Source organism: Cavia porcellus, unplaced genomic scaffold (assembly GCF_034190915.1).
Source record: "Cavia porcellus strain 051 isolate PalLab524CR breed Dunkin Hartley unplaced genomic scaffold, mCavPor4.1 scaffold_43, whole genome shotgun sequence".
In the NCBI taxonomy this organism is placed as follows: Eukaryota; Metazoa; Chordata; class Mammalia; order Rodentia; family Caviidae; genus Cavia; species Cavia porcellus.
The window spans coordinates 864,668-875,776 of NW_026947526.1; the positions used below are offsets into that span (position 1 = coordinate 864,668).

Sequence of the window (11,109 nt, forward strand, 5' to 3'; positions counted from 1 at the left end):
TCCCATCCCAGTGGATTGATTTGAAAGCACTCCATCAACTCTCTCCATCATATGGTTACTCCTATTTTTACACCTCTTGTCACTATGGTTTTCTAAATTAGGAAATTAGCATATCTCTATGACAGTTCTGTATTACATAGATTTCCAAATTGACTGCCAATGAAATCTTGGCCTCATGGTTTCTCATGTGCTCTATCTGCATCTCTTGGACATGTCCTTCTCAAACACTTTGCTTTAATTTCATTGCTTCACAAATTATATTATGGTGAGCTTTAATATTATTTTGGATATTAAATAAATCATTTTGCAATAGAGAAACTTTGCAGATCAGGAGGGAATTCAGTGGGGGAGTAGTGCTTTTCCACATCCCTCAGTGTCAGATCTCAGCACTTCCCGTTCTCCTCCACCTGGGAGACAGCTTCCAGCCCTTCAATGATCTCTTGAGAGATGCTAATTACAAACCTAATTGGTCTCAGGGATTAACAACTGAAAAAAGTTCTTCAGCTTTGTTCTCTTCCCCCAAGCGTCACTGTCATTATAATTAAAGATGAAATAATAATGAACTTTTATGGAAAAGTCAAGGTTACACAGTCACAACACTGTATCTCAAAGGAGAGACACAAATGTTTTGACTGATGACTACTCTTACACTTCAGACTGTGCACGGAGGTACTTCTTATCCTTGGGCAAAGCAAGGAGGTTAAGTTCGTCATAACTATCAGATGTTTAGAGTTGTGGTCATATTGGGAAGTCTAATTTTTTTTTCAGAAAGTCACAACAGAATGAACAATAATTTCTGAAGCAAGCACTGAGATTGTAAGGAGAAACAATGTTCCTAGATCATCTACTGTCATGAATTACAGCTAATGCGAATTTATGTGATATTTACAGTGAATTTTTATGAAGTCTGTAACTAAATTTCTAAATGTGAGCTTATAAAATAAGTAAGACTATAGCTCTTAAATATTTTTGGTGTGTGTCCTTTGTGTTAATATTTTTCACAAATATCACCTCACTGCTGACAATTTTACCTATATCACTTATAAATGGTCATATGGACTCTTAGTAATTTAGTTTTTAGCATTTCAATATTTGAACCCATGTTTCTGTTTCATATATCACAATTTAGGGCAGAAAAGAGATTACTCCACAATTTTTCTGTTGTTATAATTTATTCTTGTTTGTAGCATAAAACAAAAAGATCTCTTAGGTTGGTTTCTTTGGTAGTAGAAATCAAACTCAGGACCTTGGGTTTGGCAGGCATGCTCTTATGCTGCAGAGCTACATCCCAGCCCATCCATTCTCCTTTGGGTGTCCATTCTTACATTTCTTCAAAGCAAGTTCCTGCAAATTTCAAAGCAATTAGCTTATCTGCATTTTATTAGTGCCTCTCAATTTTTATACTTAATAGTATTATACAATAAAATATTAACATAAATTGAAATTAGAATGAAAATAAAGATAATAACAACTTAAACTGATTGAATAGAATAAAGAACTCACACTAAAACTGAATCACTCAATGAATGCAGTTATCTTTATGACTATCATATGGTGAAAATACTCTATCTTGATTGAATGTATGCCAGTCAGATTTCCTATTTTCCTCCAAAATAAAGAAATCTCTCTATGGTTATATTTGCTTGAGGCAGTAGTGATTGTCTTTAAGATCTGTGAGAAAACTGAACATAACTGTGGCCTCTGTAGTGGTTGTCTTACATGACAACTGATCTTCATAGTTGTATTTTTAATTTTTGAGCACCACGCAGTGAAAGAAAAACAGTGAGTGTCTCTAAAAGTAACTAATAGCAAATGGAGAACACTGTGACCCAATTTTCATGATAAACGGTCACTGCTTTGTGCTCATGCAGGTCTCTCTGGTTCTGAAGACGAGAATCGGCCTGGAAAACAGCTAGAATGGCCTCTAAGGTGGCAGCAATAGATATATTTTTCTTAGCGCAGACTGTGTGTGGGATCTGTGGATGTTTATTTCTTCTTCACCATTATCTTTTTCTTTAATTCATTGTACACTGGTTAAAGCACAAAAATTTAATTTGCTAACATTATATGGTTGCCAATTCTTTATCCTTGCTCTATGGAGGAATCCCCCAGACAATGGCATCTTGGGGTTTGCAAATTCCACAGGGATGTTGGTTGCAAAGGTGTGTTCTATATCCGTAGGGTGGTCAGGGTTGTGTGCATAGGCAGCACCTTACTGTTGAATGGCTTCCAGGCCATCACTATGAGCTCCAGATGCTTCATGTTTGCAAGGCTTAAAATAAAAGCCACCAAGTACACTGGCTTCTGTATTTTTGGATGTTGGACCCTGCCAATACTGATAAATACATTTCTTCCCCATACTGAACTGGAAAATGGATCAAAAGAAACATCACACTGCAGAAGGATTTGTTCTGTTCTGTGAATCATAGTGACTCTGTCACTACACATAGTGCTGCTATTGTTCCCTGATGTGGCATTTGGGACTCATAGTCTGCACCAGCATCTCCATGCTTCTCATTCTGCACAGGCACAGACAGCAAGTCCAATACATTCATAGTCCTAATGGGTCCTCCACAACCTCCACTGAGTCCAGAGATATGCGAAGGATTCTGGCTTTCATGAATACCTTTGTGTTTTTTCACACCCTCACCTACGGAGCACTTACTAGTTATGGCTACAGTGACTTACTTCTCCTAACTTAATATGCATGTGACGAGTTACAGCTTAATATTTTCCCTTTACATATAAAGATGATTTAACAAAGCAAGCTTATGTGGCTCATCTAGATATCAATAAAATGTGAGTCTGGACCTAGCAGCTAGGCTACACAGATATTGTGCTTCTTTGTGACCACCATAGAATGATACAGTAATCATTCAGTCACTAAAATGCACATGAACATTTTTATATATGAAATCTGCTTATTGAGTAAAGTTGAGTGTGATCTTCCTGTTCTTGTATAAATGTTTCTTTTATCTACCTGCATCAGTTATGAATGAAGAATCAAAAATAAATTGTTGATCCTCTAAGCAACTTCATGTGATCAAATAGCTTCTAATGAATATGGATCAATATTAGGATAGTCACAGAAATAATCACACAACATTTTTGCTAATATTACCTAAATAAAAAATAGGCATAGTGCATGATTTTGATCTAGGCTAAAGTAAAGGAAATTTAAATGTATTACAATGTACTTTACATTAGAAGCAAAACTAATCTTTGTTAGATAATATATTTTATATTTCTTCATTTAGAAAACCAAAGGTAAGTGATTCACTGGTGGTTGCTACTAAAATTCAATGCCAGCACATAAGGTTGAATTCTGAGGCATCAAATCTAGTGCATGAGGACAGAAAGACAAAATTCAGTAGGAAATTAGTTTTGAATTTTTGCAACCTCACAAAATATCATAAAGCATATTTTTTATTTTAAAGAAGAAAATTACAGGAACAATTATACAAAATTTCTAAATAAAATTGTGATAGAGTAAAAATGGTTAGTACATTGATCATTATCTTCAAAGTAGTTGTTCATATTACAAAACATAAGCATAAGGGGACTCCTGCACCTCATCATTGGTGTGCTGGGCGGATCTGGGCCGCCTGCATCAGTCTCCTCTTGTGTCTGGAGGACTGTGGATATCTCAGCAAGCAGGGGAGGATTGCAGGTTCCAGAGGCACCACAGCCTGTGGTGAGTGCTCAGCGCACTCTGCCCAAAGCCCAGACTGTTCGGGACCCTCCAGGCTTCCAGGTGCAGTGAAGTGGAGAGGTGGATTTGAAGCGTCTACATCTGCCTCTGCATACCAGCTGCGCTTGGAGAACAGTGGAGCTTCCAACAGGTGGGCAGGCCTACGCTATCCCTGGAACCCAGCCGGTTTGGGACTCCCGCACTTCACAATTGGTGTGCTGGGTGGATATTGGGTGCCTGCATCAGCCTCCCTGTGTGTCTAGAGGACTGTGGACATCTCAGCATGCAGGGGAGGATCGCAGGTTCCAGAGGCACCGCAGCCTGTGGTGAGTGCTCAGCACACTCTGCCCAAGGCCAAGATTGTTCGGGACCTCCAGGCTTCTGGGTGCAGTGAAGTGGAGAAGTGGGTTTGAGGCCTCTACATCCACCTCCCCATCCCGGCTGATCTTGAGAACAGTGGAGCTTCCAACGGGTGGGTGGGCCCACGCTAACCCCGGAGCCCAGCCTGTTTGGGACTCCTGCTCCTAACCATCTGTGTGAAGAGGAGGGGCTGGGCGGATCTCAGGCACCTTCACCAGCCTCCCTGTGTGACTGGAGGACTGTGGATGTCTCAGCAGGCAGTGGAGCATCACAGGTTCCAGAGACCATGCAGCCTGTGGGGAGTGCTCAGCACACTCTGCCCAAAGCCCAGACTGTTCGGGTCCCGCCAGGCTTCCGGGTGCAATGAATTGGAGAGGTGGGTTTAAGGCTTCTACATCCACCTCCGCATCCCGGCTGCGCTTGGAAAGCTGTGGAGCTTGCAAATGGCAGGTGGGCACACAGTGTCCCTGAGGCCCAGCTTATCTGGAACTGCAGAGTTCTGAGCAGGCAGAGGAGGGCCATTGGTTCTGCAGGCCCAGTGGCTTGGGGTAACAGGGTGCTAGAGTCTCAAGAGCTGCAAACATAGAAGGGAATTTCCAACAGACCCTGAGGAAGCTTTCAAATAACACTTGAAACACAGAAATATAGGGAAATGACAAAATGAAAGACCAAATTACAACCTCAAACCTCCAGCCCATCTCAAGAAACCCTAGGAGCAATGTATATAGAAGAAAATATATCTCATCCACCTCATATATCGGACACAATAGCTACTGAAATTGACAAGCAACTCCAGGAAGCTTTAAGGAAATTCAAACTTGAAATAAACTCCCAGGTAAAAGAAGAAATGATAAAAGAAATGAAAGAGATTCTGAATATATCTAAAGAAAACACAGATAAAAAATTGGAGGAACTAAACCAAAAGATAGATTCCCTAGATGAGCAATATAAGAAACAAACAGAATAGATAATGCAGATGCACAGAGATATACAGGAAATAAAAAACTCAACTGAAAGTTGTAAAAACCACCATAATGAAAGTGAAGATAGAACTTCAGACCTTGAAGACAGGATTGCAGCTAGTGAACAGGAAAGGAAATATCTTTTAAAAATAACAAGGAATCAGGAAACAACAATTCAAGAACTGTAAGATTATGCAAAGAAAAATAACATAAGAATGATAGGGATTAATGAAAAAGAAGGAGACAACATAAAGGATGTCAAAAGGATATTTAGAGAAGTAATAGCTGAAAATTTCCCAAGCATGAGATCAGAAACCAACATCAGGATCAGGGAAGCATATAGAATTCCAAACGGTCATAACCAAAATAAAACTACACCCAGACATATAATAATCACCATCCCAGAAATCCAACACAAGAATAGATTATTAAAAGCTGTCAGAGAGAAAAGACAGATCACTTATAAAGGAAAACCTATCAGAATCAGAGCAGGATTCTCAGCACAAACAATAAAGTCAAGAAGAGCATGGAGTGAAGTATTCAAGATCCTAAAGCAAAATGATTTCCAACCTAGACTGATGTATCCTGCAAAACTATCATTAAAAAATGATGGTGAAATACGATATTTCCATGACAAAGAACAGCTGAAGAACTTCATGAACACCAAACCAACCCTGACAAAAATATTGAAAGACAGTTTAGATACACAAAGGAAAAAACCACAAAGCAAAGCAGATGATTACACAGAACAGAAAGATAAAGATGCAACAGCAGAGAGATAACATGTCAACAATAAACCAGCACTTAACAGTAATAACCATTAATGTAAATGGTCTCAATGCACCAATCAAAAGAAACAGAATAGCAGAATGGATCAACTAAAAAAATCCAACCATATGCTATTTACAGGAAACCCATCTAACCCAGAAGGATACTCACAGACTGAAAGTCAAAGGATGGAAAACAATACTTCATGCAGCAGGAATCCAAAAAATGGCAGGAGTAGCCATTCTGTTTTCAGACAACGTGAACTTTAAACCAACAATGACCATAAAGGACAAAGAAGGCCAGTACATACTCGTAAGGCGAAAACCTCCAAGAGGAAGAGATAACTATCTTAAATATATATGCACCAAACTCCAGAGCACCCAGTTATATAAAACAACTATTAACAGAAATGAAAACTCAAATTATCAGTAACACAGTTGTAACAGGAGACCTTAATACGCCATTGACACCAACGGAGAAATCAACCAGACAGAAAATGAGCAAAGAAATTATAGAACTGAATTACACCTGTGAACAAATGGATTTGATAGACATATACAGAATGTTCCACCCAACAACATCAGAATACACATTCTTCTCAGCAGTACATGGATCATTGTCTAAAATAGACCATATATTAGCTCACAGAACATATTTAAACAAATGCAAAAGTGTTGAAATCATCCCTTGCATGTTATTGGATCATAGCGCTCTGAAATTAGAAATTAATGATAAAAGATACTGCAAAAATCCCGCAAACAAATGAAAACAGAATAACACACCCTTGAGCAATCAGTGGGTCACAGAAGAAATTAAAGAGGAAATTAAACAATACTTAAAGAAAATGAAAATGCAGATACAACTTACCGGAATTTGTGGGATGCAATGAAAACCGTCCTCAGAGGAAAATTTATTGCACTGAGTTCCCACATCAGGAAAAGAGAATGAATACAAATAAATAACTTGATGCTACACCTCAAACAGCTAGAAAACGAAGAGCAAGTCAAGGCCAAAGCCAAAGGAAGAGAGGAAATTATAAAAATCAGAGCAGAAATCAATGCAATAGAGACTAAGAAAACAATCCAAAGAATCAACGAATCAAAGAGTTGGTTCTTTGAAAGAATAAATAAAATTGATAAGCCCCTAGCCAACCTTATTTAAAAAAGGGAAGAAAAAGCTCAAATTCACGCAATAAGAAATGAAAAAGGTGAAATGACTACAGACCCAATGAAAATACAGAAGATCATCAATACATATTTTGAAAAAGACTACTCTCAAAAGTTTTATAACACCGAAGAAATAGACAGATTCTTAGAAACATATGAAGTACCAAAGCTAGATCAAGAGTATGTAAAACTGTTAAATAACCCAATCTCTGTTAATGAAATTGAAAATATAATTACGTCCTTACCTACAAAGAAGAGCCCAGGCCCAGTTGGATTCACTGCAGAATTCTACAAGAAATACAAAGAAGACCTAAGGCCGACACTCCTCAAACTATTCAATGAAATTGAAAGGGAAGCAATCCTTCCTAAGTCATTCCTGGAAGCAAATATTACTCTAGTACCAAAACCTGAGAAAGACCCAACTAAAAAAGAGAACTATAGACCGATGTCCCTAATAAAGACAGATGCAAAATCCTCAATAAAATATTGGCAAATAGGATGCAGAAAATCATCAAGAGGATTATACACCATGACCAAGTGGGATTCATCCCAGGAGTGCAAGGATGGTGCAACATATGTAAATCAAGAAATATAATCCACCATATCAATAAAGCCAAAAGTAAGAATCACATGATCATTTCTATAGATGCAGAAAAAGCCTTCGATAAGGTCCAACATTTATTCATGATAAGAACTTTACAGAAAATTGGAATAGATGGTCTTTACCTCAATATAATAAAGGCCACTTATGACAAATCAACAGCCAGCATCATACTAAATGGGCAAAAATTAAAAGCCTTTACTTTAAAATCAGGCACAAGACAAGGATGTCCTTTCTCACCACTCCTATTTAATATAGTACTGTAAGTACTAGACAGAGCAATTAGGCAAGAGAGAGAAATAAAATGGGTAAAGATAGGAAAACATGAAGTTAAATTATCATTGTTTGCAGATGACATGATACTCTACATAGAAGAACCCCTAAACTCCATTGAAAGGCTCTTAGGTACAATAAATACATGCAGTAATGTGGCTGGATACAAAATCAATACTCAGAAATCAATACCATTCCTATACACGAACAGCAAAATCAAAGAGAGGGAAATAAGAGAAACTACACTCTTCACATTAGAAAGCAAAAAAAAAAATGAAATATTTAGGAATTACTCTTACGAAAGATGTGAAAGACTTATATAGTGAAAATTATAATACACTGAAAAAAGAAATTGAAGATGATCTCAGAAAATGGAAAAACATCCCTTGCTCATGGATAGGAAGAACCAACATTGTGAAAATGGCCATTCTCCCAAAACTGTTATACAGATTCAATGCAATCCCAATAAAAATACCATCAACATACCTTATGAATATAGAAAAATCACTCCTAAAATTCATCTGGAACCAGAAGAGACCTAGAATAGCAAAGACAATTCTAAGCAGCAAATACAAAGCAGGAGGCATCACAATCCCTGACTTGAAGTTATAATACAAAGAAGCAGTAGTAAAATCAACATGGTATTGGAATCACAACAGAGCCGAAGATCAATGGAATAGATTAAAAGATACAACCACAACTACAAACACACTCAACCAACTTATATTTGATAAAGGAGCCAAGCAGGTTCACTGGAAGAACGACAGTCTCTTTCATAAATGGTGCTGGAAAAACTGGCTCTCCATTTTCCGAAAACTAAAGCTAGACGTATGTCTATCACCATGTACTAAATTAAAATCTAAACGGGTCAAAGATCTGAATATTAAGACAGAAATATTAAATCTATTGGAAGACAAATTGGGTAGAAAACTTGAAGACATAGGAGTAGGTAGAGAATTCATGAACAGGACTCAAACCGCACGGGAAATACTTCCCAGAATCAATAAGTAGGACGACTTTTATTAAAAAGATTCTGCATGTCAAAACAAATCTCCAGCATAGTGAAAAGAAAACCCACAACTGGCAAAAGATTTTAGTGAACTCTCTCTCAGACAAGGGACTCTTGTCTAAAACATATAAAGAATTAAAAATCTCAGATCCCCAAAATTCAAAGATCCAATCTAAAAATGGGCATCTGAGATGAATACGCACTTCTCAGATGAAGAAATGCAAATGGAAAATAAATACATGAAAAAATGTTCATCATCATTGGTCATTAGAGAAATGCAAATTAAAACCACAGTGAAATAACGTCTCACTTCTGAAAGAATGGCCAGGATCAAGAAAACCCACAACAACAAATGCTGGAGAGGCTGTGGGGGAAAAGGAACTCTCCTACACTGTTGGTGGGAGGGTAGACTGGTACAGCCTTTGTGGAGGACAGTCTGGAGATTTCTCAAAAAGCTGGGATTGGAGGTACCATTTATTCCAGCTATTCCACTTCTAGGCATATTCCCAGAAGAACTGAAAGCACCCAAGTGATATATGTACACCTATGTTTATAGCAGCACAATTTGTAATCGCCAGATCTTGGAAACAACCCAAGTGTCCATCAACTGAGGAATGGATAAAAAAGTTGTGGTATTTCTATACAATAGAGTATTATTCAGCTATAAATAAGTATCACATTGAGATATTTATCAATTAATGGGCGCAGCTTGAGACCATACTCATAAGTGAAATAAATCAATCTCACATGTGTGAATACCAAATTGTTTCCCTAATGTAAGTAATGATTCAAATATATAAAAAAAGTGGTAATCATGATTCCCCATTATGTGGCATTGAAGCCTTATAAAGTTTTCACTTATTAATTGGAAAGGCTTTATTCTGGGCTTCTTGATATGGAAATATTTGAAGCTATAGTATATGAAGTTTAATTCAAATATTTCAAGGAAAAAGACAGACACTATGGTAACAACTAGTAAGTCAGGTTATTTGGTGGTGAAGCACTAGATTGCTGAAACAGTCATGCTTTGACCTGTAGTGTTATATTGTTATGTCCTGTTTTATCTCAATCTCTCCCTTATTCATTAAAAAATTATTTACTTATTGTTTATTTTTTAATTAAGGGGAAAATTTAAAAAATTAGCAGGATATATAATAGTAACTTTTTTTGATTTCCTGTTAACTTGTTTTGAAGTCCTGTAGTACTCCCATTGTCTTGTTTTGACTGATTAGACTCTGTTCCATTCTGTGTGATAGTATCAAGTTTGAGGGTATAGCCAATTACTTTGAAGGCAATAAGATTCTCTAAAGATGCCCAATCTGGTTTGACTATTGTCTCCTTTGGAAGTCCTGTAATGTTTAAAATGCTTAAGTTTTATTGGTCTTGTTCTCTACTGTTTTGTTCAGCTTTATAATATTAAATGAGATAGACAATTCTTTTTAAGGAAACAAGATACATTGTTGATAACCATTGTTGATAACCTTGTACTCTGTTTTACATCATGTGCTATGTCTATCCTTGGTTTTCACTGACAACTTTGTTTTGCCATATTTGACTTTATCCCCCCCAAAAAAAGTAATAAGAACTAAGGAGTAATAAAACCCAAAATGTGTAAATTTTGTTGTAAAAAAGAGAGGGAAAGAAAGAGCTCTAAAGGATACAACAGCAAGAGTGTTTAGGGGTGTTAAATAGCTGACCATATTAATGTTTTTGGTTGGATCATTGAACACAACTGTTGGCAGTCTCACTGTTTGAGTGTCCACTTTGTATGCTTTGATACTGTGATTTGAGCAACTATCTCTAAGATGATAATATGTAATCTATCAACTGGTGATTTCTTACTATTGTTTTTTTTTGGTAGTTCTGTATTACTTGTACCCTTACACTGCTTCGTTTTGTTTTGTTTCTCCTTTTCCTTTTTAATAAAATTTAATAAAACATAAGCATAAAAAACTAATCAAATAATAGTCTTTTGTTGTTTAAAATGTATAAAACAAAACAGAATAGAACAAAGCAGATCACAGCAAATCAATGCAAAAAACACAGGATTTCAAAACAAGAGGACAGGAAATGAACAGTGGCTACCATAGTGTCTCTTGTTTTCTTAAACATAGTTGTCCATATCTTCACACATAATAAATTAATACAAAACCAAATAGTATAAAACCAATCAAAACAAAAGAATGAGTGCCTTATGTGCCTTCAAAACCACGCAATAGGTGCTGATGGAGAAGGAGGAGGGCAGCAAGACTAGCATGTAGGGTAGCGTGGCTGGGCAG

General features: G+C 36.9%; 1 pseudogene; it reads left to right on the top strand.

Moving 5' to 3' along the window:
* Positions 1 to 1,917: 1,917 nt before the first annotated feature.
* On the top strand, positions 1,918 to 2,697 carry Cavporv1r-ps747 (vomeronasal 1 receptor cavPorV1R-ps747 pseudogene; annotated as a pseudogene).
* Positions 2,698 to 11,109: the final 8,412 nt, after the last annotated feature.